This window comes from Podarcis tiliguerta (assembly GCF_965153285.1).
Source record: "Podarcis tiliguerta genome assembly, chromosome: 6".
NCBI lineage: Eukaryota > Metazoa > Chordata > Lepidosauria > Squamata > Lacertidae > Podarcis > Podarcis tiliguerta.
Genome location: NC_139539.1, coordinates 19,204,350 through 19,230,828, shown reverse-complemented (window position 1 = coordinate 19,230,828; position 26,479 = coordinate 19,204,350). Strand labels below are relative to the sequence as shown.

Genomic DNA, 26,479 nt, shown 5'->3' with positions numbered 1-26,479 from the left:
CCGTCAGAGCCAACTAATTTTATTATTCCTGGATGAATAATGATGATGATGATGATGTCACTTAAACTTGCCCAGGGCGACCCAAAGCAACTTACAATCAACCAACGAAACATACATTAAAACTGACATAGATCCATGAAATCCAAGAGGAAAGAGAAATAGATTAAAAACACCCTAACTACTTCTAAAAGACCATAGATAGTTAAAGGCAAAAGGCCTGGTGATAGAAGAAAGCTTTTGCCTGGCACCTAAAGATATGCAATGACGGTACCAGGCGAGCCTTCCTGGGGAGAGCATTGCACAAATGGGGAGCCACCACAGAAAAAGCCCATTCTCATGTCGCCAACTTCTGGACCTCTCGTGGAGGGGGCACACAAAGAAGGGCCTCTTGAGAACCAGTGTGGCATAGGGGTTAGAGCATTGGACTAGGACCTGGGAGACCAGAGTTCAAATCCCTACTCAGCTATGAAGCTGACTGGGTGACTTTGGACAAGTCACAATCTCTTAGGGTGACCTACCTCACATAGTTGTTGTGAGGATGAAATGGGGAGGAGAACTGGGTACACCACCTTGAATCCCTTGGAAGAAAAGGGTGACATTTAAATGTAATAAATAAAGAATGAACGTCAAGCACACAACGTCCCCCAAAGAATCCTTGAGAGTTGCCGTTTACCCTTCACAGAGCTACAACTCTCAGCATCTTTAACAAACTACATTTCCCAGGATTCTTTTTTTGGGGGGTGGGGAATTAGGTGCTTTAAATGTATGACTATACTCAGGTTAAGAAAACACACTGCAAACGAATTAGCCAGCTCCTTCTGTTCCCACGTAAGCATTCATTACAGCTACCGTCTGAAGGAAGATACCTGTTGCTGGTAAGGCAAGTCACTGCTAAAGAGATTAAAGTTTTTCTTATTTTATTCATTTATTTCATTTACTTGTGGGGTAAATTGGAGGAGACTTGCCCCTGAGCCCTTAGGGTTTTTGTTGTTGTTGTTTAGTCGTTTAGTCGTGTCCAACTCTTCATGACCCCATGGACCAGAGCACACCAGGCACTCCTGTCTTCTACTGCCTCCCGCAGTTTGGTCAAACTCATGTTGGTAGCTTCGAGAACACTGTCCAACCATCTCGTCCTCTGTCGTCCCCTTCTCCTTGTGCCCTCCATCTTTCCCAACATCAGGGTCTTTTCCAGGGAGTCTTCTCTTCTCATGAGGTGGCCAAAGTATTGGAGCCTCAGCTTCAATATCTGTCCTTCCAGGGTGGAGAGGGTTAAAATGAGCAAAGCAAACGGAAGCAATGCGCTCATGTCCTGTTTGCGGACCTCCAAGAGATTTCTGGATGCTGGAGGGAATGGGAAGGAGAAGAGAGGATTTTTGTATGTGCATGCATGTTTCTGTATATGTGTGTTGTTTATGAGCATTTGCCCTTACTGGTCCATCATTATAATGATCAACATTTTGTAGCACTTATATATAACTAGATAGACGAACCTATGGTCTAGCTTGGAATAAAGCAGCTGGTTGCACAATACTGTTTTTCCAAAGCGCTTTCACAAACAGCATTACAGCCATCCGAATTCTTGCCCTATGTAGCAGTCCTGTTTTGGATAACCTGTGAGCTGCGAGCTGCCTTCAAATCTAGCTTAGAAAACTCCGCTTACTGGTCACTGAACAAACACAGTTACATTCACAATGCACAATGCACTGGGTGGACATCTTTGTGGGCAGACTTTGGACCAGCGATCCTACTTATCTTGTAGCCACCAGACTTTACCGCAGGAATGAGAGCAGAAAGGGTGAGGGATTTATCCCCGGCATACAAGGCGCAATTTTGCAAGTGGATTGGCACACGCAAGTGCATATTTTATGGCTCTGACTTATTCTCCGGACTGGGTGGGAAACTTACAGCATGACTCACGCCTCTGGTGAAGTTCCTGAATCAATGCATTGTGCTGAGAAGTCATAAATGGGGCGGCCACCTTACAGGGAACAACAACATCCCATGTGCCTTGCCAATAAACTGCTAATGCAATATCATCTGCACACCTTTTTAGCTGTCCAGAGAAGTCAGGTATTGTGGCAATAATGTCTGCTTCTGAAATTCAGCACCTCTTTGTGCATTCCCTTCAACATTTCTCCGATGAAAATAGAAAGAACCCATTCCATGATGATAATTTTACTATTTATACCCCACACATCTTACTGGGTTGCCCCAGCCTCACTGAGCAGCTTCCAACATATGTAAAAACATAATAAAACATTAAACATTAAAAATCTTCCCTATAAAGAATTGCCTTCAGACGGCTCGAGGGTCGGATAACTCCATACCCTCCAGTGAAAATAGGGACATCCTACCACACCCTCCAACATTTCTCCAATGAAAATAGGGACTTCTAAAGGGAAAGTGGGACATTCCAGGATCAAATCAGAAACTGGGATGGCTTCTCTAAAACAGTGACGTCCCTGGAAAATAGGGACAGATGGAGGGTCTGTCTATGTCAGGACAAAGGAACATACTTTAATTCACTTTGGGCTTAGATAATAGGGTTTTATTGCAGTGTGTATTTCAGAGTTAAATGCAGATAGAGTCAAGTAAGTCTGAATTATAAAATTCAGTATAAAAAACTGTCAAGTTCAAGTTTGAACTTATTTTTATTTGGGGGGTAAAGAATTGGGGGTAAAGTTGTTGTTGTTTTTTCAAATGTTGACCAGAATATTTTCAGAAAATGCGATTTTCAGAATTTTGAATTCCTTGACTGAACTCAAGAAATATTTCACTCTGAATGTTTGTGTGTGCTTTTGACATATTTGACTTGCTTCTATACTGAAACGTTTATGAATCACTGCTTTCATTTGGGAGGTGGTAGGGAGTCAATGCACCTATTTTCCTCTCTCTTGGCCTCTGCATAGGCTTTTGACTGATGCAGTTCAAATGCTTACCTGGGTTAATTTTTCCTGCGGTGGAGAAGCAGGTGGGAATATTCCATTTCTCATGCTCATAATACAACTTATGATACAGGTGTTCCATACAGAGGAAAACAGACATAGTCAAATGAACCAATGAAAACCATGTAAAAATTATTTATGAGTGAATTGCCGAGACTGTATGTGATGCAGTTTAAGGCTTTATAGGTCAAAAACAGCACTTTGAATTGGGCTCGGAAACTACGGTAATTGGCAGCCAGGGCAGTTGGGCCAGGATTGGTGTTATATGCCTGGTGAGCAACCTAGCCGCTGAATTCTGCACCAGCTGAGGTTTCCAAACTGTCTTCAGAGACAGCCCCACGTATAACGTGTTGCAATAATCTAACCTGGAGGTTAGATATGCACAAAGAGCCAAATATTCATTTATTCATTCGTTCGTTTGTTTTTTTAATATACCACTTAGTCACCAAAGTTAATTTGATGCACCCTTCCTTTTGCAGGGAGAGAGGTATTGTATAGTGGGAAAGATGGGCAACAGACACAGCCCTTTTAAGCAACAGCTCTTTATTACAGCAGTTAGCACTGCTCCAAGTCTCTCTGAACAACAGTGAAGCTGGCTGCCTTATATAATGCTCAATAACTTGTAACAGTAACAAATTCCAACTAACTACCCAATTGGTGAAAGCAACTCTCAATCCTTCATTTGCATACTGGTGTCCCAGAGTGAGAACTGCAGCCATTCTGAATGCATAACAAGAGGGAATGCCAATAACAGGGGTTAGAAGGCGATCCATTTTAAATCAACTTCTAGCAAATGTAGGCATTCAATTACTAATGCAGAAAATGCAAAAGATATCACTTGTGCAAGTGGTCTTTACACCTTTCTGGACTTTGCCTTTTCTTTATAGCATATGACATTTTGCTCCAATCCCACTAGAATCACACAGTTTTTGTGTGATTTGTCCCAACAGAACATCAATGCAGATGCTTTTGTATTAGGCTGTGCCCACCGCTGCTTTGGGATGCATGACATTGGACACAATCCATTTCCATCTTGTATCAGTCTTATCATTTCCTATGAAATGCTGCATTCTGATGTGCTTCCCCCAAAACAGCTCCAATCCAAATTTAGAGGGGGAAACAACCTTGCTGTGTTTTAAGTTGGTAATGTGTACATAGCCTTGCTGTTGCCGTTCAGTTGTGATGCATTTTTGCGTTGGTAATTGCTATTTTTTAAAAAAAGTTTTATCTTATTGCACAATGCATATGTTTTTTGCATAGAAAGGCTTTTAATGCACACCTTTTAATAATAATCTGGATGCGCACCCCATTCAAAGCAGTGCAGTGCAGAAGGATCATTTTTGCATTGAAGTGCATTATCAGGAAATGTTACCCATTTTTTACCAACAGTTCATGATTCAAAGGAAGAGATAGTGGCTGCCCTCATTATTTGCCACCAAAGAGGAAACACATCCCCCAGAAAAGAAGACAAAGCAGGATACAGATTTGCACAGCATTTACACATTCTAATTTATATGCATAAATGCAAAGGTATAGAAATAATGGAAGTTAAATAGAAATACACCCCAACACACCATAATGGGGAAGACTGTGACTAGGTTACCTATGTGCCTGTGGCTCAATTTGCTGACCTGGGTTATTTTTGTTTCTATTATGTATTTTGTGTTTTGATATTGTGATTTTATTTATGTCATGACCACTCTGAGAACTGCAGGTACAAGGCAGTATACAAATTTAAGCAACAGCAAAACCTGTCAACGGCAAAAGGGTCTTTTGAATAGAAGACTCCCCTCTGTAAAGGACTGCCCTGGCATAGCCACCCTAGAAGTATATACATACAGTGGTACCTTGGGTTACATACGCTTCAGGTTACACATTCCGCTAACCCAGAAATAGTGCTCCAGGTTAAGAACTTTGCTTCAGGATAAGAACAGAAATCGGGCTCCGGCAGTGCGGCAGCAGCAGGAGGCCCCATTAGGTAAAGTGGTGCTTCAGGTTAAGAACAGTTTCAGGTTAAGAACGGACCTCCGGAACGAATTAAGTACTTAACCTCAGGTACCACTGTATATGGACCACAAGCACATATCTCCTCTCTGTGGGGCAAACATATTCACCATGCCTGTATACTGCCTGCTCCCACTTCCAACCTTGCAACCCTGGCCCCAAATAATAAAGAGGACCCTGTGCCACACAGCCTCCTGTCAACACTTGGCTCCTCCCAAAATACCATTTTTGTTTTCTCTCTCTCTCTTCAGTCTTCCCCACTAAACTAGCTCTGGGATTTACATCCCTCTATGCGCTCAGCATATTGTGGCTCCAGGCAGCGGCAGCGGCAGCTCTGTCAGCAAAGCAGGCAGGAGGAGGGGAAACAGCGCTGCCTTGGATTTCTTGAAGTAAGTCCCAAGTAGGGACAGGAAGTCCCCTTGCAGACAGAAAGTCTGCAGCCCCCCCAGCATTTGGCATGCTTTTCTGTCCTGAGCGCTGCTGTGTGCCACCGACCAGGCAGGCAAGGAATTCCACAACAAAGCAAGGAGTGAGCCGAAGGGAGGAGGAGGAGGAGGAAGGGGGGGAGGGATAAGCAAGATGGGGATGTGGCAAGGAAGATGAGGCAAGAAGGGGGGGGGGAGTATTGAGGCAGAGCAGAAGGCAGCGAGGATGAAAGGGAAAGGAAAGAGGGCTCTAAGAGAGCGGAGACTGGCAGACAAACATAAGGTAAAAGTATCAAATGCAGGCAGTTCAGTTCTGGCTCCCTCCGCCCTCCTCTTTCCCCGCCACATCTCCCAAAACCGCTGCTTTCAGCTGTTAAAGCTGTAAGGGCCAACTTCCCCTTTGCTCTGCCTTGAGATGCTGAAATATGAAGAAGGCCTTGCAAAGGTCAATGGAAGTGGGTGAGATTGTGAGCCGGTTTTGCTTCAGAGGTCCTGGGACGGGGAGGCGCAGAAGAGGCAAGAGCAGGTGAAATGATGGGGCTGCAGTGAGGCTCAGTCGGTTCTGAGAGAATCCGCATCAGAATTCCCTCTAAATGTGGACTACGGGTTTCCTTTGAGTCTCCAGACTCATTGGAGGTTCCTAAAAGGAGGGTAGAGGGGCATCTGTCATGGATGCTAGAGCTGTGATTCCTACATTGCAGGGGGTTTAACTCGATGAACCTTGGGGTCCTTTCCAACTCTAAAAGGTAAAGGTACCCCTGCCCGTACGGGCCAGTCTTGACAGACTCTAGGGTTGTGCGCCCATCTCACTCAAAGAGGCCAAGGGCCAGCGCTGTCCGAAGACACTTCCGGGTCACGTGGCCAGCATGACATCGCTGCTCTGGCGAGCCAGAGCCGCACACGGAAATGCCGTTTACCTTCCCACTAGTAAGCGGTCCCTATTTATCTACTTGCACCCGGGAGTGCTTTTGAACTGCTAGGTTGGCAGGCGCTGGGACCGAACAGCGGGAGCGCACCCCGCCGCGGGGATTCGAACCGCCGACCTTTCGATCGGCAAGCCCTAGGCACTGAGGCTTTAACCCACAGCGCCACCCGCGTCCCTTTCCAACTCTATGATTCTATGATTCTGTGAAAATTCTGGACTTTTGTTGTTGTTGTTGTTAACTGGTCTTTATTTTGACTCACACACTGCTGGTATTGCAAATACTTAACTGTTGTGATGGCTGTCAACCTGGAAGACTTGGTAAATTAAATGACAGATATCTATGGCTACTTGTTATAGATGCCAGTATTCAGTATCAGAGGCGGCATACCTTTGAATGCCAGTTGCTGGAGATAATGAAAAGTGGTGTTGTCCTCATGTCTTCTTCTGGGCTTCACCATCACGTTGGCCACTGTGAGAACAGCATGCTAGACATTAGATGGATCTTTGATCTGATCCAGCAGAACTACTGTATTTCTAAACCAAGAGGAAGAGCAGAAGAGCCAGCTGGATCAGTCCAGTGATTCATCCAGCATTCATGGTGGCCAACTAGATGCTGATTAGGAAACCCACAAAGCAGGAGGCGGGCACAAGAACACTGGCCACCTGCCCTGCAGTTTCCATCAACTGGTATTCAGAAGCATTTCTCTTCAGAAGGGCAGGACCCTACAGTACAGTGGTACCTCAGGTTAAGAACTTAATTCATTCCGGAGGTCCGTTCTTAACCTGAAACTGTTCTTAACCTGAAGCACCACTTTAGCTAATGGGGCCTCCCGCTGCCACCGCACAATTTCTGTTCTCATCCTGAAGCAAAGTTCTTAACCCGAGGTACTATTTCTGGGTTTAGCGGAGTCTGTAACCCGAAGCGTATGTAACCCAAGGTACCACTGTAAAGATAATATACAAGGTTTGTTCTTTTAACAGTTCGGATATGCATTGTAAAAAAAGGAAAATCAAAAGTTATAATTATGTGTCAAACATACCACATGATGCCGTACCAAACAGCTAAAAGATAGCAATAAGTGAAATACAATTCAGATTCTATAAACCAATGTTCAGGTGTGTGTGTGTGTGTGTGAGAGAGAGAGAGAGAGAGAGAGAGAGAGAGAGAGAGAGAGAAATATGGAGGCTGGTCACTTTTCCAGCAAATGTTCATTTGGAGCCAACTCACATGCAGAGCTCTAGTAATCCCTATAACCTACAGGCCAAGAAACCAGCTGGCCAAACAAAGCTGACCCACCATCCTTTTAGCATTGGAGACACAATCTCCTGAGAAGTTCTGCTGTGCAGGTTTCATGGACGTAAATGAGAGCTGTGTAACAGCACATAAGTGCTTTTGAGTAGGTTCTGTTCCTTTCAATGGAGTTTCATAGGCGCATTGAATTTTAGGGCTGGAGGTCATCTAGGCCAAGCCGGCTCTCAAAGGAAGAGGCTTGAAACAACAGCATCCTTGATAGATGACCACCCATCCTCTACTTGCGTAGGAGAACATCTTCCCAAATTGTACTCTGGGTTTCTTCTATCAGTTAGGATTTCTGTTTGCTCCTGGTAAGTAAGAAATTGTCTGTAACAAACTTTTGCAGAATCATACACTTTCCACAGTTATCTTTTCCATATACCACACAATGTATAGCGTAAGAATTGTGTTCATCTCCCCACTTTGTTCTCGCAAGTGCAAAACAGAATGCTTTGTCAGCACAGCTGACTATCTGGAGACAATCTGCTTTAAAGTTTTAATTTGGCTTTTGGGAATTGGTATCCTGGAGTCTCCAAGCTTACGCTATTCATTTTTAATACTGTTATGTTTTTTTTTTTAAAATCAATTGAAATCTGAAATGTGTTTGATCTTTAATTGGTGGGTGAAAGCTGGGAGGGAAGAGGGAAATGACAGACCAGCATTGGGGACAATTAGTGGCGGGTGGAGGGCAGGGAAGCTGGCAATGCCTTCGGGGATAAATCTGAGGCCCTGAAGTAAAAGTTCTGTTTTCATTTGGTGAGTGGAGGATTGCTTGTGCGGAGAGGGGCCTCAGTGGAAGCGCTCCTGATTTACACTTGCTGGTTTTGAAAGCTACAGTTCTTATGAGGGCTGGCTCCAGACATTTTATCGCTTCAGGCAAAACAGAAAATGCCCCTCTCCTTCTCCTCTTCCTCAACGGTGAACGTGGCATAGTAGTAAAAGGAGCCTGAAGAGGAGCAGGTGGCGGCAGCCAGGCATGGCGGAGGCAGGTGCAGCGGCAGGTGGGCACAGAGGAGGTGGTTGTGGGGAGGGGGGAGGCCGGATTTGCCGCCTGAGGCAACTGCCTCGCAGGGGTGTAGTGCTGTTCACCAGCACTTTTGAATGTTTTTCAACACTGATTTAACTGTTTGTATTGAGAATGTTAATGTTTTATTTTATATTTTAATTGTTTAATATTAAAATATATATTTTTATTATTAAAATATTTTATATTTTTGTAAACCGCTTATAGGTTTCCTTAAAATCAAGCGCGTGCGCACGCACACATACACAAGCAAACAAACAAACAAACAAACAAGAGATTGCTCTGCAGCAGACAGGCAAGGAATGATAGGGCCGGCTCTACCATTAGGCAGAGTGAGGTGGCTGTCTCAGGCAGCAGGTGCTGTGGGCTGCAAGGTTTCTGAGGATAGAGCTGTGTATACCACACAACCTGCTCCATGTCCCCTAAAGGGGCCTGCTGCCCTCAGGTGTGTTGCCCTGTCGCCACTGTGACCTGAGATTCAACTGCCAGTCCAGTCGGCTTCTGCTAGGGCTGACCCAAAACATTCTGCTGCCTGTGGTGGAACAGCAAATTGCACCCTCCCACACACATACACACACACAACAGCAAAGCTGTTGTTGTTGTTTAGTCGTTCAGTCGTGTCCGACTCTTCGTGACCCCATGGACCAGAGCACGCCAGGCACTCCTGTCTTCCACTGCCTCCCGCAGTTTGGTCAGACTCATGTTTGTAGCTTCGAGAACACTGTCTAACCATCTCGTCCTCTGTCGTCCCCTTCTCCTTGTGCCCTCCATCTTTCCCAGCATCAGGGTCTTTTCCAGGGAGTCTTCTCATGAGGTGGCCAAAGTATTGGAGCCTCAGCTTCACGATCTGTCCTTCCAGTGAGCACTCAGGGCTGATTTCCTTAAGAATGGATGTGTTTGATCTTCTTGCAGTCCATGGGACTCTCAAGAGTCTCCTCCAGCAAAGCACACAGCACCCAAAGCCAATCAGGTAACTTTGGTACTTGAAGTTGAACATTCCCATATGCCTCAACTCCCCTTGGAAAACTGGGACATCCCATTTTTTCATGTGAGAGCTTGGTGGCCATTTTGGGTACCATAATTCCACCCCACCATGATCTCACACAAGTCATGTGACTTGTCTGGGAGGGGAGGGCTTCCTGGTTTTTGGCCACGACATATTGAAGGGTGTGTATACCAGCAGGCTTTCCCCTGCTTCTCTGGGAGTAAAACCACTGTGATAAACTAAATAACTGATGATTGCCAGCCTCTTCGTGACTCTCTAAAATAACTGCCTGAGGTGGCTGCCTCGCTCTTCCTAATGACAGGGACGGTCTTGGCTTCTGTATATGAAGTGAGAAGAGGCGCCATCTTGCCCTTCGCCTCAGGCAGGAAAATGTTTAGGGCCAGCCCCGAGGGGCTGTCTATATCCCTCACAACCAAGAGGTGACAAGCGAGTGATGTTCTTCCCCCGCCCCAATACCTCAAAACTCCAATTATCTGTGTAGCTTCACAGATATACCACTATGTATATAATCAGACAAAATGGATTTGCACCACCAAGTCTGGTAGGACAGCCGTCTCCCTTTCCCGAATCCCCTCCATTCCCTTAACCCCTGTTTCCTGCTATCAGTTAATACAGGCCTGCGCCAGGAGGCAGACAGCCTGATCCCGGCAGACGAGACCTGCCTGGACCTCAGACGTCTAATCGCACTCTCCTTTGCCGGCTCTTTTGCCGTTCTGTTTACTGAGGCCCACGTTAAGAACATGTGAAACTCGGCATTGTCTGCAGGCCACCAGAGAGAACGGTTGCCAGTTTTCACAGCTGATTATGGCCTGCACTTGGAAGGTCTTGTTACAATGGCTCCTTGTTCCCACGTCCATCCCCCTCTTTTCTCTCCAAATCCCACTCCTGTGTCATATCCTCTGTGACCTCTTTGCGGTGACCTCATCTGGCTCCATAACTTCTGATGAAACCAAATGTCCAAAACCTTCCCCCACCCAACCACCCCTGCTTTTGGGCGGTTTGGCCAAAACGCGGAGCTTCTCGCAAACCAGGGAAAAACTGGTGAGCTGAGTGTTGTTTCAAAAGCCCTGGGGGATTTGCCAGCCCTTCCAGAGCTTTTACCTGGGGCACGCAAGTAAGGTTTTGGAGAAAAAGAAGTGGATTTGAAATCTTTCACAAGTAAACTCTTTTGCTTTTCCTGTCATAACTCAGGGGATATCCGTGAGGTGCACTGGCAGCGGTTAAAAAAAATTAACGCTGTGGTAGCAGTCGCATTAGCAATAATAATAATCACTTCGACCTATCATTCTGTATCTCCTTAATGTCATAAACTATGACTAACCCATGCATCATCAGCTTTTCCCACAGCGCAAAGAATTGGTGACTAGGAAGCACGTGTTAGAAGCAGAAGCCCTCAGCGCATAGTTAGACTATGGAATTCACTGCCACAAGATGTCCTGGGCAACTTTAAAAGGGGGTTAAACAAATTAATGGAGGACAAGGCTATCAATTGTTACTAGTGGTCATGATGGCTATATTGTGGAGGAGGCAGTGTTTGTCCACACTGGAGCTGACCATGTGTTTGCAGCTGTTTCACTACCATTTAATTTGCATGGTCCACATGATATTACCTTCAAACAGCATCAGCCTCAATGCTTTCCCCCTATAAATTTGGGTTTGCCCATCATGGGGATTATCCGATAGGTTGGAACAAACATTTGTAATATGGAGTTGGCCTGTCGGTGGGCCTGGTGCCTGAAGACAGCTCCTTGGGGACCCTGCCATCTTCCATTCTGTCAACATGACCAAGCCAGCGTAGATGTCGCTAAGACATGCTGGGAATGTGGGTTGGTAAATTGTACTGGGTGTGTTCTATTCTGGGCACCACAGTTCAAGAAGGACACTGACAAACTGGAACGTGTCCAGAGGAGGGCAACCAAAATGGTCAAAGGCCTGGAAACGATGCCTTATGAGGAACGGCTAAGGGAGCTGGGCATGTTTAGCCTGGAGAAGAGGAGGTTAAGGGGTGATATGATAGCCATGTTTGAATATATAAAAGGATGTCACATAGAGGAGGGAGAAAGGTTGTTTTCTGCTGCTCCAGAGAAGCGGACACGGAGCAATGGATCCAAACTACAAGAAAGAAGATGCCACCTAAACATTAGGAAGAACTTCCTGACAGTAAGAGCTGTTTGACAGTGGAATTTGCTGCCAAGGAGTGTGATGGAGTCTCCTTCTTTGGAGGTCTTTAAGCAGAGGCTTGACAACCATATGTCAGGAGTGCTCTGATGGTGTTTCCTGCTTGGCAGGGGGTTGGACTCAATGGCCCCGGTGGTCTCTTCCAACTCTATGATTCTATGATTCTAATCCCAGAGGGTGAAATCTAGAGAACCACATGGCTTCTTTTTGTGTACGGGGGTCTTTCCTTGCTGACCTCTTGCGCCCCTCTGACAGTGGTCAGAGTTCAGTGGTAGAACATCTGTTTTGAATGCAAGAGGCTACAGCTTCAGTTCCCAGCATCTCCAAATAGGTATGTGGGGAAACCCTGTCCAAAATCCTGGAAAGCTGCTGCCAGTCAGTGTGAGCAGTGCTAAGTTAGATGGAGCAATGGTCTTTCTCAGTTTACTAAGGCAGCTTCCCATGCTCCCTGAGAACTGCTACAGAATATTAAGAGAACCTTCTGGGTGGGAGGGGGGTTGAGGCTGGGTGTGGGGATGGGAATCAGCATGTGTTTTCACTTTGCACATGGGGCTGTTTGGATCTTGCTCACATCTGACAGCAGGAAACTTCCTTATAGGTAACACTTCTAAGTGCAAAATAAAAAGCAAAGTTCATAATAATGACTCCATGTGATCCAATTCAACCATTCAAAAAGATCACCACATGCAGAAAACCCATTTGTTATCTATGATACAACCAGGTGCCAAACTTCTTTGAATGTTGTACATTTAGTTTTAGAAATCTGATAAGCTGTTAGCCTAACCAGATACATTAACTTCATTTTTATATTTTTGGTAAACATGCCAGTTTTGATGGAACTGTTTGTACTTCCCAAAGGAAAAATCCTTACAGTTACTACCAAATCCACCATTAGTAGTGCAATATTATACATGTGTACTGAAAAGTAAATCCCGATGGGGCTTACTCCCAGATAGGTATTTATAGGATTAAAGCCTAAACCATGTAACATTTTAGGTGCAGGCAGCAGAATCCTATACACACTTACTCAGAAGTAAGTCTCACTCTGTTCAGGGAAACTACAGTGGTACCTCGGGTTACATACGCTTCAGGTTACATACGCTTCAGGTTACAGACTCCACTAACCCAGAAATAGTACCTCGGGTTAAGAACTTTGCTTCAGGATGAGAACAGAAATTGTGCTCTGGTGGCACAGCGGCAGCGGGAGGCCCCATTAGCTAAAGTGGTGCTTCAGGTTAAGAACAGTTTCAGGTTAAGAACCGCCCTCCGGAAAGATTTAAGTACTTAACCCGAGGTACCACTGTATTCATAAAATTGCAGCTACAGAAATTAAGTAGATGTATCAGTGGAGCTAATGGTAACCGCATCTACATATCATTTCAATTTACCATTCTCCCAAAATCTGAGCAATCACATGTGAAAAAAGTTCAGCCCCGTCATGAATGGCAAAACAATGCTTATTGCAATCATGTGTTTTTCTTTCTTCACCCTTTCTTCACTGTTTCGATTCTTTGCTCATTTAACTAGCTGGATGGGATTCGCACAACGTTTTTTCTTTTTCTTTTTTGGAACTGTGAGGAATGAGTAAAGGGATGAGTAAAGTAAAGCAACTATCCAATGATTCTATTGTCTGAATCTATGGTGAACACACATTTGGAATAATGTGTGGGAATTTTGGATCACCCTATCTACGTAAAATAGAAAACAAAAATGTTTTAGAGTCACAGAGTTGGGTGAATCTCCCCCCCCTTTTTTTTTTTTGCTTTCAGTTTAGAAAAATGAAGGCTTAAGGAGACATGATAAGAGTTTCATTTAATTCTGAAATATGCAGAGAGACTTGATTATATTCTGTTTCCCACCAAATGCTGCAACCAAAATTCAACTGATGAAACCAACTGGCAAGAGGCTTCGCATAAAGGAAAGGAACTGCTTCACCCAGGTATAATTAACTGAAGGAATGTGTTGCCACAGGATGTTGGGACGGCCACTAGCATAGATGGCTATTTGAAGAGGATTGGCAGTGAGTGAGTGGGTGGGTAGCAGTCATGCATCTAGCACGTTTAAAAGTCACAAGAACATAGCCAAACATGAGAACTCTAAGAAAATAGGTTTGGCTCAGCTGAGTGTCTCCTCCTCCTCCTCCTCCATTTAACGCCAAGGGTGTTTTCATTTGCTGATGTCTTCAAAGCACTTTGTGAGTCCAGACCAACTAACATGCTCCCAATGGGAATGGTGGGTAGAAAAACATGAAGCCTGGAAGGGAAGATGGAAGGGAAACTGCTAGACTTTGGTAAAAGTTACATGGGGACAGACATCAGACACTGGGGACAGAGCTCCCTCCCTCTGAGCAGTAAAAGGGAAAAATAATATGCCCTTCTGCATATGGCGGCAGCATAGGGTGGTCACTTTGCCATCTCCCAAAAGAAGAGGAACAGAAGAGGGCACAGATATGCATGAAATTCACAGATGCTAATTTATGTACAGATGCAAATTTGGAAATAATTGCTATAATTTAAGTAGACAGACAATACATCTCACTATAATAGAAAAGATTGTTTACTGTTGGTAAGATGGTTAATTCTAAGAAGGGAAATCAGGAGAGGCCTTGGAAATGCCCTTCAGGAGTTAGCACCTGGGTGGCAGACTGAACATGCATGCAGATCACTTTGCCACAGTCTTGCCAAGTACGGTGAGATGAATTGTGCTATCTGCATTATATTAGCGTTGCCCTGTTGCAAAAAAGTGAAAATCCAGACACAAAAGTTGTTGAGTTGTTGTTGTTTTTTTGCAAAGTTGTTGAGGTTTTATGGTGTGTGTTTTTTAGTTTTTGCAAAATCTTTTAAAAAAAAGTTATTGAGCTATTTTTAAACAAGTTTGTGGGACTTATGGCGCAACCCTACATTATATGTGCATTTCTTAATTTTGGTTTTTAGATATAAATACATGCAACTGCTGTACAAATCTGTGTCCTCTCTTGACCCCTTTTATGGTGACTTGTTCAGTAACTGTCATACGTGGGCTTATTTGAAATATTACTGACCAAATTCACATATAAAGCTGCATTACATAGTCAAACTATTGATTCTTCTCACCCACTGTTGTCTATTCTAGCGTTTTACAGTCTAGCATCCCTGGATGTTGTTGAACTAAAACTCCCATCCTCCCTGGCTGGGGGAGCTGTAGTCCTATACAGTCCAGCTTAATGATGTAACATTGGAAAGTGTTGATCACTTCTCCTGCCTTGGCAGTTATCTTACTACAAGGGCCAACATTGATGCAGAGATCCAGCACTGCCTGCAGTGGCGTAGCGTGGGGGGTGCAGGGGGGGCCGGCCGCACCGGGCGCAACATTTTGGGGTTAGGATTAGGGGGCGCAAATCCACGGGTTAGGGGGCACAAATTACTTGCCTTGCCCCGGGTGCTGACAACCCACGCTACGCCACTGACTGCCTGAACTCTGCGAGTGCAGCTTTCCCCCAATTGAAGTACAGAGTGTTTGAGGACTGGGACATTCACAGGGAAACCACAAAGCTTGTTTACAGAGCTATTGTACTACCAAACTTACTGTATGCCCGTGAAACACAGACTACATAAAAACACCATCTCCAACTCCTTGAAAGATTCCGTCAATGGTATCTCTGAAATTTTTTTACACATTACTTGGGAAGATAGGCAAACTAATGTCAGTGTACTGGAAGAAGCAAAGATCACCAGTGTTGAAGCAATGATTCTTCAACAACAACTTTGTTGGACTGGTCATGTTGTTTGGATGCCTGATTATCGTCTTCCAGAGCAACTACTCTATTCCAAACTTAAAAACGGAAAGCGTAATGCTGGTGGTCAATAAAAGAGGTTTAAAGACTTTCTCAAGGCAAATTTAAAAAATGTAGTATAAACACTAACAGTTGGGAAACACTGAGCTGCAAGTGCTCCAATTGTAGAACAGCCTTTACCAAAGGTGTCATGGACTTTGAAGATGCTCAAACTCAGGACGAAAGGGAGAAATGTGCTAAGAGGAAGGTATATTTGGCAAACCCTCACTGTGATCAACTCCTGCCCAGAAACCTATGTTCCCACTGTGGAAGGACGTGTGGATCCAGAATTGGCCTCCACAGTCACTTACAGATGCACTGTTAAGACAATGTTCATGGAAGATAATCTTGCTCAGCTACGAGTGATCGCCAAAGAAGAAGAAGTCCTATACCACCTGGAAACTCACATCTGAAGAACACTGGCCTCTTTCCCACTGGTGAGCCACAAGAAGACTAGTTAACTGAGGTCATTCCTTGAATCTTTTGTGAATCATATCCATAAAGGAACTGAGCGACCAGCTATCAGTACAGGAATAGTGCCACATGGAGCATGCTCTCCTGGTGAGCTGTGCTGGAATTCATCAGCTGACAGGAGCCAGATAACAGATGGTGTGGCTGAGCCTCTGTATTTTGACAAAAGATCCCTTGTTTTCAAGGTTTAATATTTTGGATTTCACTCTGGATGGAGAAATTCATTGGAGACTGTGCTTACATACGTGGCTTTTGTTAAGGCAGACTTCATATTTTTCCTAATTTCATTAGTAAGCAAGTTAAAATATGATGTCTAGGTAAGAGTCCTGTTCTTCTGTGCTTTGTTTCACTGCAAGCGTTCAGGTGGTGGTGGAAATCTACAATTTATTGCCACACATCTTTAAAGCACTGGTAGGCAGTTGGCTGGTCAGTGTGCCAGTTTAGAGTAGAGCACAAGGCAATAGAACAAGGGGGTGGAATCAGGAAAAGGATTGACATTACAGTGTTCTCTTTTTATTTTATTTTATTTTACTGGTCTCTTTCCCCCATCACAAAAGGAAGGACACACAAACACACACAGAGAGCGAGAGGCGAGAGCGAGAGAGAGATGGAATCAACATTTTCATGGCATAGGATCATAGGATCATAGAGTTGGTCATCCAGCCCAACCCCTTGCAAAACAGGGATATTTTGCCCAACTTGGGGCTCAAGCCCACAACCTTGAGATTAAGAGTCTCATGCTCTACCAACTGACCATGAGCTCTTACATCATTCATAGGAACAGCCTGCAGCTCAGGGGTAGAAAACAGGCTTTATATGCAAAAGGTTCCAAGTTTTACCTCTGGCGTCTCCAACTGGAACTGAGAAAGATCCACAGCTGAAACTCTGTAGAGCCACTACTTCATCAGCCTTCGCCAAGTTGGCTTCCAACAAATAACCCTGGGAACTGTAGTTTACCCCCCCCACACACACACACAGAGCTACAATTGGCCAGCACCCTAGTACAGGTTCCCAGGATTCTTTGGGGAGGGGAAGTCATGTGCTTTAATTGTGCTTCAAATGTATGGTGTGTGGCCAGCCACTGTCACTCTAGCAGAGGAGCATTTACCTGAGCAAACAGTAGGAAGGCTGCTGCCCTCATTCCGCAGCAATGTCCCAGAATTTGGGGTATCCTTGACCAAATGGAAATTTAATTGGTGTTTTGGGAGTGTGTTCTCACCCTCTTCAGAACTAAAATATGCACTGTCTAATAAGAAAGAAGAGACGCGGGTGGCGCTGTTGGTTAAACCACAGAGCCTAGGACTTGCCAATCAGAAGGTCGGTGGTTTGAATCCCCGCGACGGGGTGAGCTCCCGTTGCTCGGTCCCTGCTCCTGCCAACCTAGCAGTTCGAAAGCACGTCAAATGCAAGTAGATAAATAGGTACCGCTCCGGCGGGAAGGTAAACGACATTTCCGTGCACTGCTCTGGTTCGCCAGAAGTGGCTTAGTCGGCCACAACTGGACCTAATGGTCAGGGGTCCCTTTACCTTTAAAAAGAAAGAAAGAAAGAAAGAAAGAAAGAAAGAAAGAAAGAAAGAAAGAAAGAAAGAGAAAAGCACAAGTTAAACTCTTCAGCAAGGCCTTTGTTCCTGCTGCAAGGAAGAAGGCATGAAGGCAGTTGTGTTGCTGGCTAGGGCCTGGTGCAAATGTAAGTTAGCTTGGTAAGTGTGTGGGAAAATTCCCTTGTACTGATGGGAAATCTGAAGGCATACATTGCTGAATGGGTGTAAGAGTTGGAACATAGCAATATAAGCTGCTGCAAGAGTCAGCATGAGCTAATGTCTGCTGCGAGAGAGGCAGCCTAAAGAGCATTAAGTAGGTGTTGAAAAAGAAGCAGATTCCCACCTCCCCAAGGTGCTATGTGGTCCTGGTTTGATTGATAACTGTGGTTCAAGCTTCTCTCCCTTGGGGGGGGGGGAGTCACCCGTCCTTCTCAGGCTTCCCTCTCAGTGGTCCTTTTCAGAAACCCTTTGAGTGACAGGGAATGTGTCAATTTGAAACAAGTTATCTGATGCACAGAAAACTGCGGAACATTGCCATGTGCCAGCAGCATTCCCAGACAGGGCAGGTGAGATGGCCAAAATTTCCTCCCGGCTCTTTCACACCCACAGAGACAACAATGAGGAACGGAGTTTCCAGGCTGCTGGCCATTTGGTAGGGGAAATGATGAATTCACAACAGCTTGTTTGTAGGGCTACCACTTTTAATCAATAGATGAATCAACCAAAGCTAAACTGATGAATCTGGCAGAGCAATTTAAGAGCACACTTGGGGTTGTTTGTTCTTTCTTTTATTGATGCTATTTTGGTTCCAGTGTGTTACTGGAATAAAAGTATTAAGTTAGCTTTCCCTTCGAAGAATAAGCAATAACTTTTTGTTTAGCAAGTCGGAAGCAACCAATCACATGCATCTTTCAATATGTCAAAACAGGAATTGGTGTTGGGGCTTTGGCAGTGTAAATTAATGGGAAGAGAATCAAGTGTTTAATCAGTTAACTAGTTAAAACGAGCATGGATCAGTTAAAAATTCTGCAACTGGTTGACAGCCCTACAGGTTTGCTTCACAAGAATAAACCATTAAAGCATTTTTTTAAAAAATAAGAAGAGAGAAGTCACTTAAAAAGAAAGGGAGGAAGACATATAGTCTCCTCGTTAGAGACAGGACTTGTTGGCTATCTTACCTACCATGTCTGGGAATGCCATATCTATCAATAGAATGAAGCAGTAAAGCAAAATTTATTTTTCAAAATTGTCTCATTTTCTCAGCCCCTATTTATTTATCTTTTCCAGAATTTATTACAATGCAAGCTTACGCACGTCTAGTCTACTCAGAAGCAAGTCCCACTGAGTTCAATGGGGCTCATTCTCAAGTAAATGGAAACAGGATTGCAGCCTTAGACTGCAGCACACATATTTGTAAAGAGTTGGATTTTTTTTTAAAAAAGTATTTTAATGCACATTTTACAGTTTTGTACACATTACTTGACTGGAAAACCGCAGGACAAAATTCAGAGAAGTGTAAATTTTGAAGAATGGCTGCGTTTCAGTTCTCAGATGGTTTAGGAAAGTGCAGAATACTTAGATTCACCCTTAAATGCCAACTGAATTGACTTTATCCCCCCGTCCCTACTCGGTGGGTATCATCAGGAAGGCTGTTCTACAAACTGGAAGGCACAGCCTTGGTTACACTTTGCACCTTCAGAATGAGGCTTCACCTGAAGACATTAAGGCTGCACTGCTACATAAAACAAGGTGGAGGAACACATGACCCTCCTAATACTGTTGGACTCCATCTCCCATCATCCTTGTGACCACTGGCCATGGTGGCTGGAGCAGATGGAAGTTGGACTCCAATGGCATCTGGAGCTGTCACAGTTTCTCTACCCCTGTTGTATAGCCGGCTTCCCCAGCCTCATGTTCTTCAAATGCTCTGGACTACAATTCCCATCACTCAGTGATGGCTGGGACTGCTGGAAGTTGAAGTCCAAAACATCTGGACAGCATGGTTGCCATGTTGGGGAAAGTTGCTACATGCACTTTTAGCCGGGAGTAAACCTCACTGGGACTTACATCTGAATAGACTCCACTGGGATTGTGCTGTAAGGCTGCAATCCTATGCCTACCTATCTGGGGGAAAGCATTATTCAACACAGCAGGACTTTGTCTATGTACACATGAATAGAATCAAGCTTAAAGGCACAGGGGAAATATTTCCCAATATATTCTGGGCCTGTGTACGTATGACTGAATGAAGCACCCCATTGAAGATATTTAGGACAAGAAGACACTATACCTATTTTAATTTGGTAAGCCATTTCTGTGTGGGCCATTTTAGTGAGTGAAAGGTTGAGTCTGCAGCACTGGAAAGCTACAAATGTATCTACTGCTATAAGCTTGTTCAGGTTACACAGTAGCTAGTCCCATCTGACCAAAGAGCCTTACTCCCATGAAAATGTGCATAGCATCACAATTTAATCAGTGCACTAGGAAGGACTTAGGCACAAGAGAAAAGGGAATATCTTTTATGGTTTGAGGATGTATGGTGCAAGCACCTTGATGAAGCTAAGTGGGTTCAGAACTGCATGAGAAGCCTACCTGGGGAAACTTATTTATGGTGCCCTGAGTTCCACGACAGGAGGAGAAGGGATATAAATATACTAAATAAAGGACATGTAGCAGAAGAAATTTATCTCCACCTGCCATAAAGTGATAGTGTGTTTTGGAAAATTGCAGCGACGTGAGAAAAGTATAAAGAAGGAACTTAAATCACCACTGTGAAATATTCATTCTTCTGTTCCCCCCAAGTTTATTATCACTTTTGCATCCTATCTTTCCTAGGGTGGCCAAGTGCCCTACTTCACACAGGAAGGTGCTCTGTTTGAAGAGCTGCCTGGTCCACAGACAGAAGACCCCAAGGAGGGAGAGGAGGAGGGGCCTTCAAGTTGCCCATCAACAGTTCACACCTGGGTAGCAGACCAAGCTGTCTCCTGGTCACAGTCTTTCCTGCTATGGTGAGATGCCTTGCATTTCCATTGTAATTCTAGCCACTGGGCTTTTTTTCAATTAGGGTTTATTCAGAGTAGACCCACTGCTATGAATGGACCTAAGTTAATCATACCTACTAATTTCAGTGGGCCTACTCTGAGTAGGACTAATACTAGATAGAACTGATAAATTTGCATCTATACATAGGACTTCGCATATGCAAACAGTGTGCAAGTCTGTCCTCTCTTTCTTTAGTGTTGCATAAGTGGCCGCTCTGATCTTTCATCCAAAACACTCAGGGTGCCTTATCTTCTTTTGCCTTCATAATAGCCCGATAAAGTCTGCAAGGCTGAAAGAGAGACAGCATCCTCCTGACTGCTCTGTTCCTTTTATTTAAGGCAGTGGTGGGGGACTTGAGATGCAGGGACTGAATGCAGCTCTTCAAGGCCCTCAGGAATCTACCCATTTGGCCCCCAGGAATCTATCGACCCAGGGGTCACACCCCAACCAGTCCTAATCCATGCCGTCCTCCTCCTCTTCTGGCTGGAATGTGTCCTTGAACTGCGATAATGTCTTGTTGATGGATGGGTGTGTGTAGAAAGTTCAAACGGTTGGCATGTGGCCTACTGTAAGAGTCACATCCAGGGCTGGCACAAGACATTTAGGCACCTGAGGCAAACCACAAAAAAGAAGGGATGATGTAGATCTACATCAGGAACAAAGGGAAATAAATATCTACATTGGGAACAAGAGGGGGAACCAAATCAACCTTATCCAGCGGTTCAAGTGGGAATCAAAGGCTGGAGCTGGGGGGGAATTGGTCCACTCTGAATCATACTAGGCAGGTATAGAGCCCACGAGACCCTAGAACAGCGGTTCTCAACCTGTGGGTCCCCAGATGTTGTTGGACTACAACTCCCATCATCCCTAAGCTCTGGCCTTGCTATGCAGAGGGATGATGGGTGTTGTAGTCCAACAACATCTGGGGACCCACAGGTTGAGAACCACTGCCCTAGAGGGTCCACCATTTCCCCCCTAGGGGTGGGAGGAGACCAGCAGCACCTTCTGTAGAGCATTCCTTGGAGGCTGGATCTGCAGCTCCTATGGATCCTGCTGCCTGAGGCAGTCACTTCATCTTGCCTCATGGGTGGGCCAGGCCCGGTCACATTTATTGCTCCGCCTCCTTTTTTCCCTCTGATCGCGCCCACTTCTGACACATGGCCCCAGAAGGTTGCACACTTTGGAATGTGGCCCTCAGATGAAAAAAAAAAGTTTTGCTGTCCCTGCTTTAAAGCTGCTATCAGGCTTGGCCCCACAGTTCTGAAATGAAGTAGTGGAAGGAGTGATGCTGAGGGCCAGAAGGGAAATTCTGCGTTTGCGGTGTGTTTTGATTGTGCAAAACCTCCATAAATTTTTTTTAAAAATCAAATATAGCTGGATAGTGGTTTTCTTTCTTTTTCCTTTTTCTAGTTGAAAGAAACTGCTTTAAAACAGGCTGCCCTCCAACGTACATAATTACCTTGCTGGATCAGACCAATGTTTCATCCAGTCTAGCGTTCTCTGTCTCCCTGCCAAGTGCCTCTGGGAAGCTCACAAATAGGGCATGGCAATTGCCACGAGTGGCAGACAGAGGAACCATGTGCCAGAAATATTTGAGAAGAGACAACACGACACGCCTAATTAACAGTTTTTAAACTGTTCTTTTCCCCCCCAGAGATCTGCCGTTTTTTCTTTTCATAGTACGGAAACGTATCCCAGTAACCCCCCCCCCCCCCATATATCCCTGGATTGCATTGCAGAGCAGTGGATACCAGCCACCAGTTGGTGTGCAGCGGTGGGGGCGGGGAGGGGGCTTGCAGATAATGTGGGACTCCAGATCCCATCTGCCCCAGTCAACTTGGCCAGTGGTCAGGGATGACAGGAGCTGTAGTTCAATAACATATTATGGGCAACAGGTCCACCACCTCTTCTTTAACTAGAAGGCAGGTTCCTGCGACAGTCAGTTTAAAACAGGGGCTAGGAACCTCAGGCCCTGGGCCAAATGTGGCCCTCCAGGACTCCTTATACAGTGGTACCTCTGGTTACGTACTTAATTCGTTCTGGAGGTCTGTTCTTAACCTGAAACTGTTCTTAACCTGAAGACCACTTTAGCTAATGGGGCCTCCCGCTGCCTCCCCATGTGATTTCTGTTCTCATTCTGAAGCAAAGTTCTTATCCCGAGGTACTATTTCTGAGTTAGTGGAGTCTGTAATCTGAAGCATATGTAACCTGAAGTGTATGTAACCTGAGGTACCACAGTATACCTCAATATTGTATATGCCTCAATACTCTTCCTCCAGGCCACACCACTTACTGTTTCACACTGCGGATATCTTTGCCTTGTCCTCCAGCTCTGATAATGCCTCTTACATAGAATCCCAAGGGTCATCTGCTGTTCTGTCCTCCTGCAATGCAGGAATGACAGCTGAATCCCTGACAGATGGTTATACAGTGGTACCTCGGGTTACAGACCCTTCAGGTTACAGACTCCACTAACCCAGAAAAAGTACTTTGGGTTAAGAGCTTTGCTTCAAGATGAGAACAGAAATTGTGTGGTAGCAGTGGGAGGCCCCATTAGCTAAAGTGGTACCTCAGGTTAAGAACAGTTTCAGGTTAAGAACGGACCTCCAGAATGACTTAAGTTCTTAACCCGAGGTACCACTGTACATATAAAAGCTCCAATGAAGGAGAGTCCACCACCTTCTGAGGTAGTCCGTTCCACTGTTGAACAGCTCTTCACAGTCAGAAACTTCTTCCTAATGTTTAGTTGGAATCTTCTTTCTTTATTTTTCATCCTGAATCTTACATTGCTGGGACCAGCTGGTGAAGGGCAGGTAATACATTTAACAACAACAACAACAACAACAACTCTACCTGGTAATGCTGCAGATTGAACCTGTGGCCTTTTCCATGTAGCACAAGCTGGGGTTGGTCAGACTGCGTTCAGTAACACCAAACATCTGTGAAGGGATTGGCAGGGAGCAGGTGACGCTGTGGTCTAAACCACTAAGCCTCTTGGGCTTGCTGATTGGAAGGTCGGTGGTTCGAATCTCCACAACAGGGTGAGCTCCCGTTGCTCTGTCCCAGCTCCTGTCAACCTAGCAGTTCGCAAACATACCAGTGCAAGTAGATAAATAGGTACCACTGATGCAGGAAGGTAAACGACATTTCTGTACACTCTGGCTTCCATCACGGTATTCGGTTGCACCAGTAGCAGTTTAGTCATGCTGGTCACATGACCCGGAAAGCTGTCTGTGGACAAAAGCCGGCCCCCTTGGCCTGAAAGCAAGATGAGTGCTGCAACCCCATAGTTGCCTTTGACTAGACGTAACCATCCAGGGGTCCTTTACCGTTTTACCTCAGGGATTGGGATGTGAACTGAATACAAGCTCTTTCCTCCCTCAGCACAGATGTCATGATCAGCAGTATTCAACAAAACCTAGTGCAACACATTCATTTTGTGTAATTACCAGCTCAGTTCTGTACAGAATCCTCTGTATGTATTTTCACATGCAAGTACTATGATGTGATATCTTAAGCTTTTGCTGCTCTATCTAACCAGAGACAACCTTTATGAAGGAGCTGAATGCGGGGTTTTAAAATGTTATTTTTAAAAGGAAGTGGGATGGAGGGTTGTGGCAAGTAATGGACCTGATTTAACATGCAGGCTGGGCACATCAAAAGCCACTTCCCAAGGCATTGTCACTTTATCTTGAATCTAGATGGACTGGTTGCCATTAAAAAAGGAAACATTTTTCCGGGTTGAATACCTCGAAAAAGTTCTTTCCTCTGAGCACATTGAACACATTTCAGCTTTATCATGACAAAGCTTACTTCAGATATTGCAATAAAGGCAAGCCTGTCTTTTTCATGATGGCTGCAGGACAGAAGTTTATTTTCTCTAGAAATTAAATCATGTCCAAACATGTTGTCAGGGAGCTGTTTGCCTAACTCTATTAAATACCCCTTTGTGGACACCTGATCATTATCATCAGAGTCAAGAGGTCATTCTGAACCAGTGGTTCAGTCCGTAACTTCTACACCTTGTTGGCCACAGCTAGCCCATGACTGGAATACATGCTGTTTCTTTTGTATCGTGGATCTTGTCCACACATGCCCATTTTAGGCAGATAAGTAAGTGACTTTGATAACACAGTCTTTGCTTAAGGATTATGGTGGGGGATGTATGAGGCTCAAACATATCCCTCTGAGCACACTGAGCGCATTTCAGTTCACCATGGCAAAGCTTATTTCACATACGGGCAACTCCACATTTACGCATGATCTATTTAAGCCTTGGAGAGAAGTCATCCACAGATTTGGTCAGGTGCATCACTAGGCTGGCACCTAGCTTTCTTTCTCTTCTTCATCAGATGCAGGTGAGGTTGTAGGTGCCCAGAATCAATGCTTTGAGATGGTAACAGGCCGGGTGACAGCGAGCAAACCAAGACTCAATCTGGATAGGATGGAATGACTGGAGGTAAATGGTTTGTTCACTCAAATGAATGGGGTTGTAGAGGATCAGGTCCACAGGCTGAGAGTGTTTATTGTTCAAGTGTCATTAAAGGTTTAGAGTGGTATTCACCTAATGAACACCATCAGCAGAAGACTTATGCTTGGACTTCAGCTTCTGCAGTGGGGCTTCCCAGTCCCCCCCCCCCCCGTAAAGGCCTAGGGGGTTGGGAGAACCCCCCCCCCCATAACAGTGTGCAGCAGGGAAGATTGTTCTGTCTGGCGGGATGAAATACGGAATGTTTGTATTTCAGCACATCACTGAAATCCAGCCTTAAACTTTAGGTGACATGCTAGCTGAAGCCATATCTTGAAAGAGAAGAGTGAATTGTGTCAGATGTGGGTTGGTAGGTAAGCTATAGCTGCTGAAATTCTTCTTCACCACTAGTAAAGAATCCTTGTCCCCTTTTGTAATTGGCCACCCTAAAGCATAGCAGAAAACAAGCAGACCAGGAAGAGGGAAACTTTGGCTGAACTACAACTGCCATCACCCCCCAGCTAGCATGGCCAATAGTCAAGGCTAGTGGAAACTGTAGTCCAATAACATCTGGAGGATCAAAGGTTCCCCACCCCTGAGTTGTGGTAGGAACCTATCCAAGTTAGATGACAAATAGTCTGGTCTCGCTGGTGGAACTAGGTTATATAAACCTCTGGAACAAAATGGGGGTGGATCCAGTGAAAAGATATACAGTAGTATCATCTTTAGTGCCATATGAGTCTTGCAGGACCTTTGTAAGACAGAGAACAAGTATAGCAAAACAACCAAGATATGTTATTAGCAAAGCAGTTGTGCGTTATCACTAAGTCCCAAAATATGTCCAGAAGAGACACTTCTGCAAGACATTGCTTGCATCTACCTGCCTGGTGATTAAGTAATCCTTGCATGCCTCCTGTCTCCTAAAGCTCATGCCAGACAGGTGTTCAGGTACAGGCCTCACCCTGCAGGCCTGTGCCTTTGAGTCCAGCAGGGTCAAAGGTTAGAATTAAGGAAATCTTGCCCTCTGTGTCATAACATCACCATCAGGCTTTGCTGTCCACTTCCTTCAAGGCCCTTGATAGATTTCAATCAGGGACAGCAGGTCCTCCAGAATTTGACAGAGGAAAACAGGGAAAGATGCTTCAAAGTAAGTGAAGAAAGGGGTTCGTAACAAGGATAAGCAAACCGTGACCTCTAGCAGCACGCAATGCTGAGTAATTTTTTGAAATATTGGCTTACTATTATTAAAATATATTTACCACCTTTCTACTTTGTATACACAAGGAGGTGTACAGGATTAAAAAATATTAAAATCAAGCTTTCTGCGTGTATAATAATGAAACA

The 26,479-nt window shown here is 44.8% G+C and overlaps 1 long non-coding RNA gene across 1 annotated transcript in view; it reads left to right on the top strand.

Moving 5' to 3' along the window:
- LOC310680449 overlaps nucleotides 1–26,479 on the top strand; it is a 421,426-nt gene that overhangs the window by 195,150 nt on the left and 199,797 nt on the right. The window contains exon 2 of the long non-coding RNA XR_014512771.1: nucleotides 12,855–13,035. This is a non-coding gene — a long non-coding RNA (uncharacterized lncRNA). The remainder of the gene's footprint in view (nucleotides 1–12,854; nucleotides 13,036–26,479) is intronic.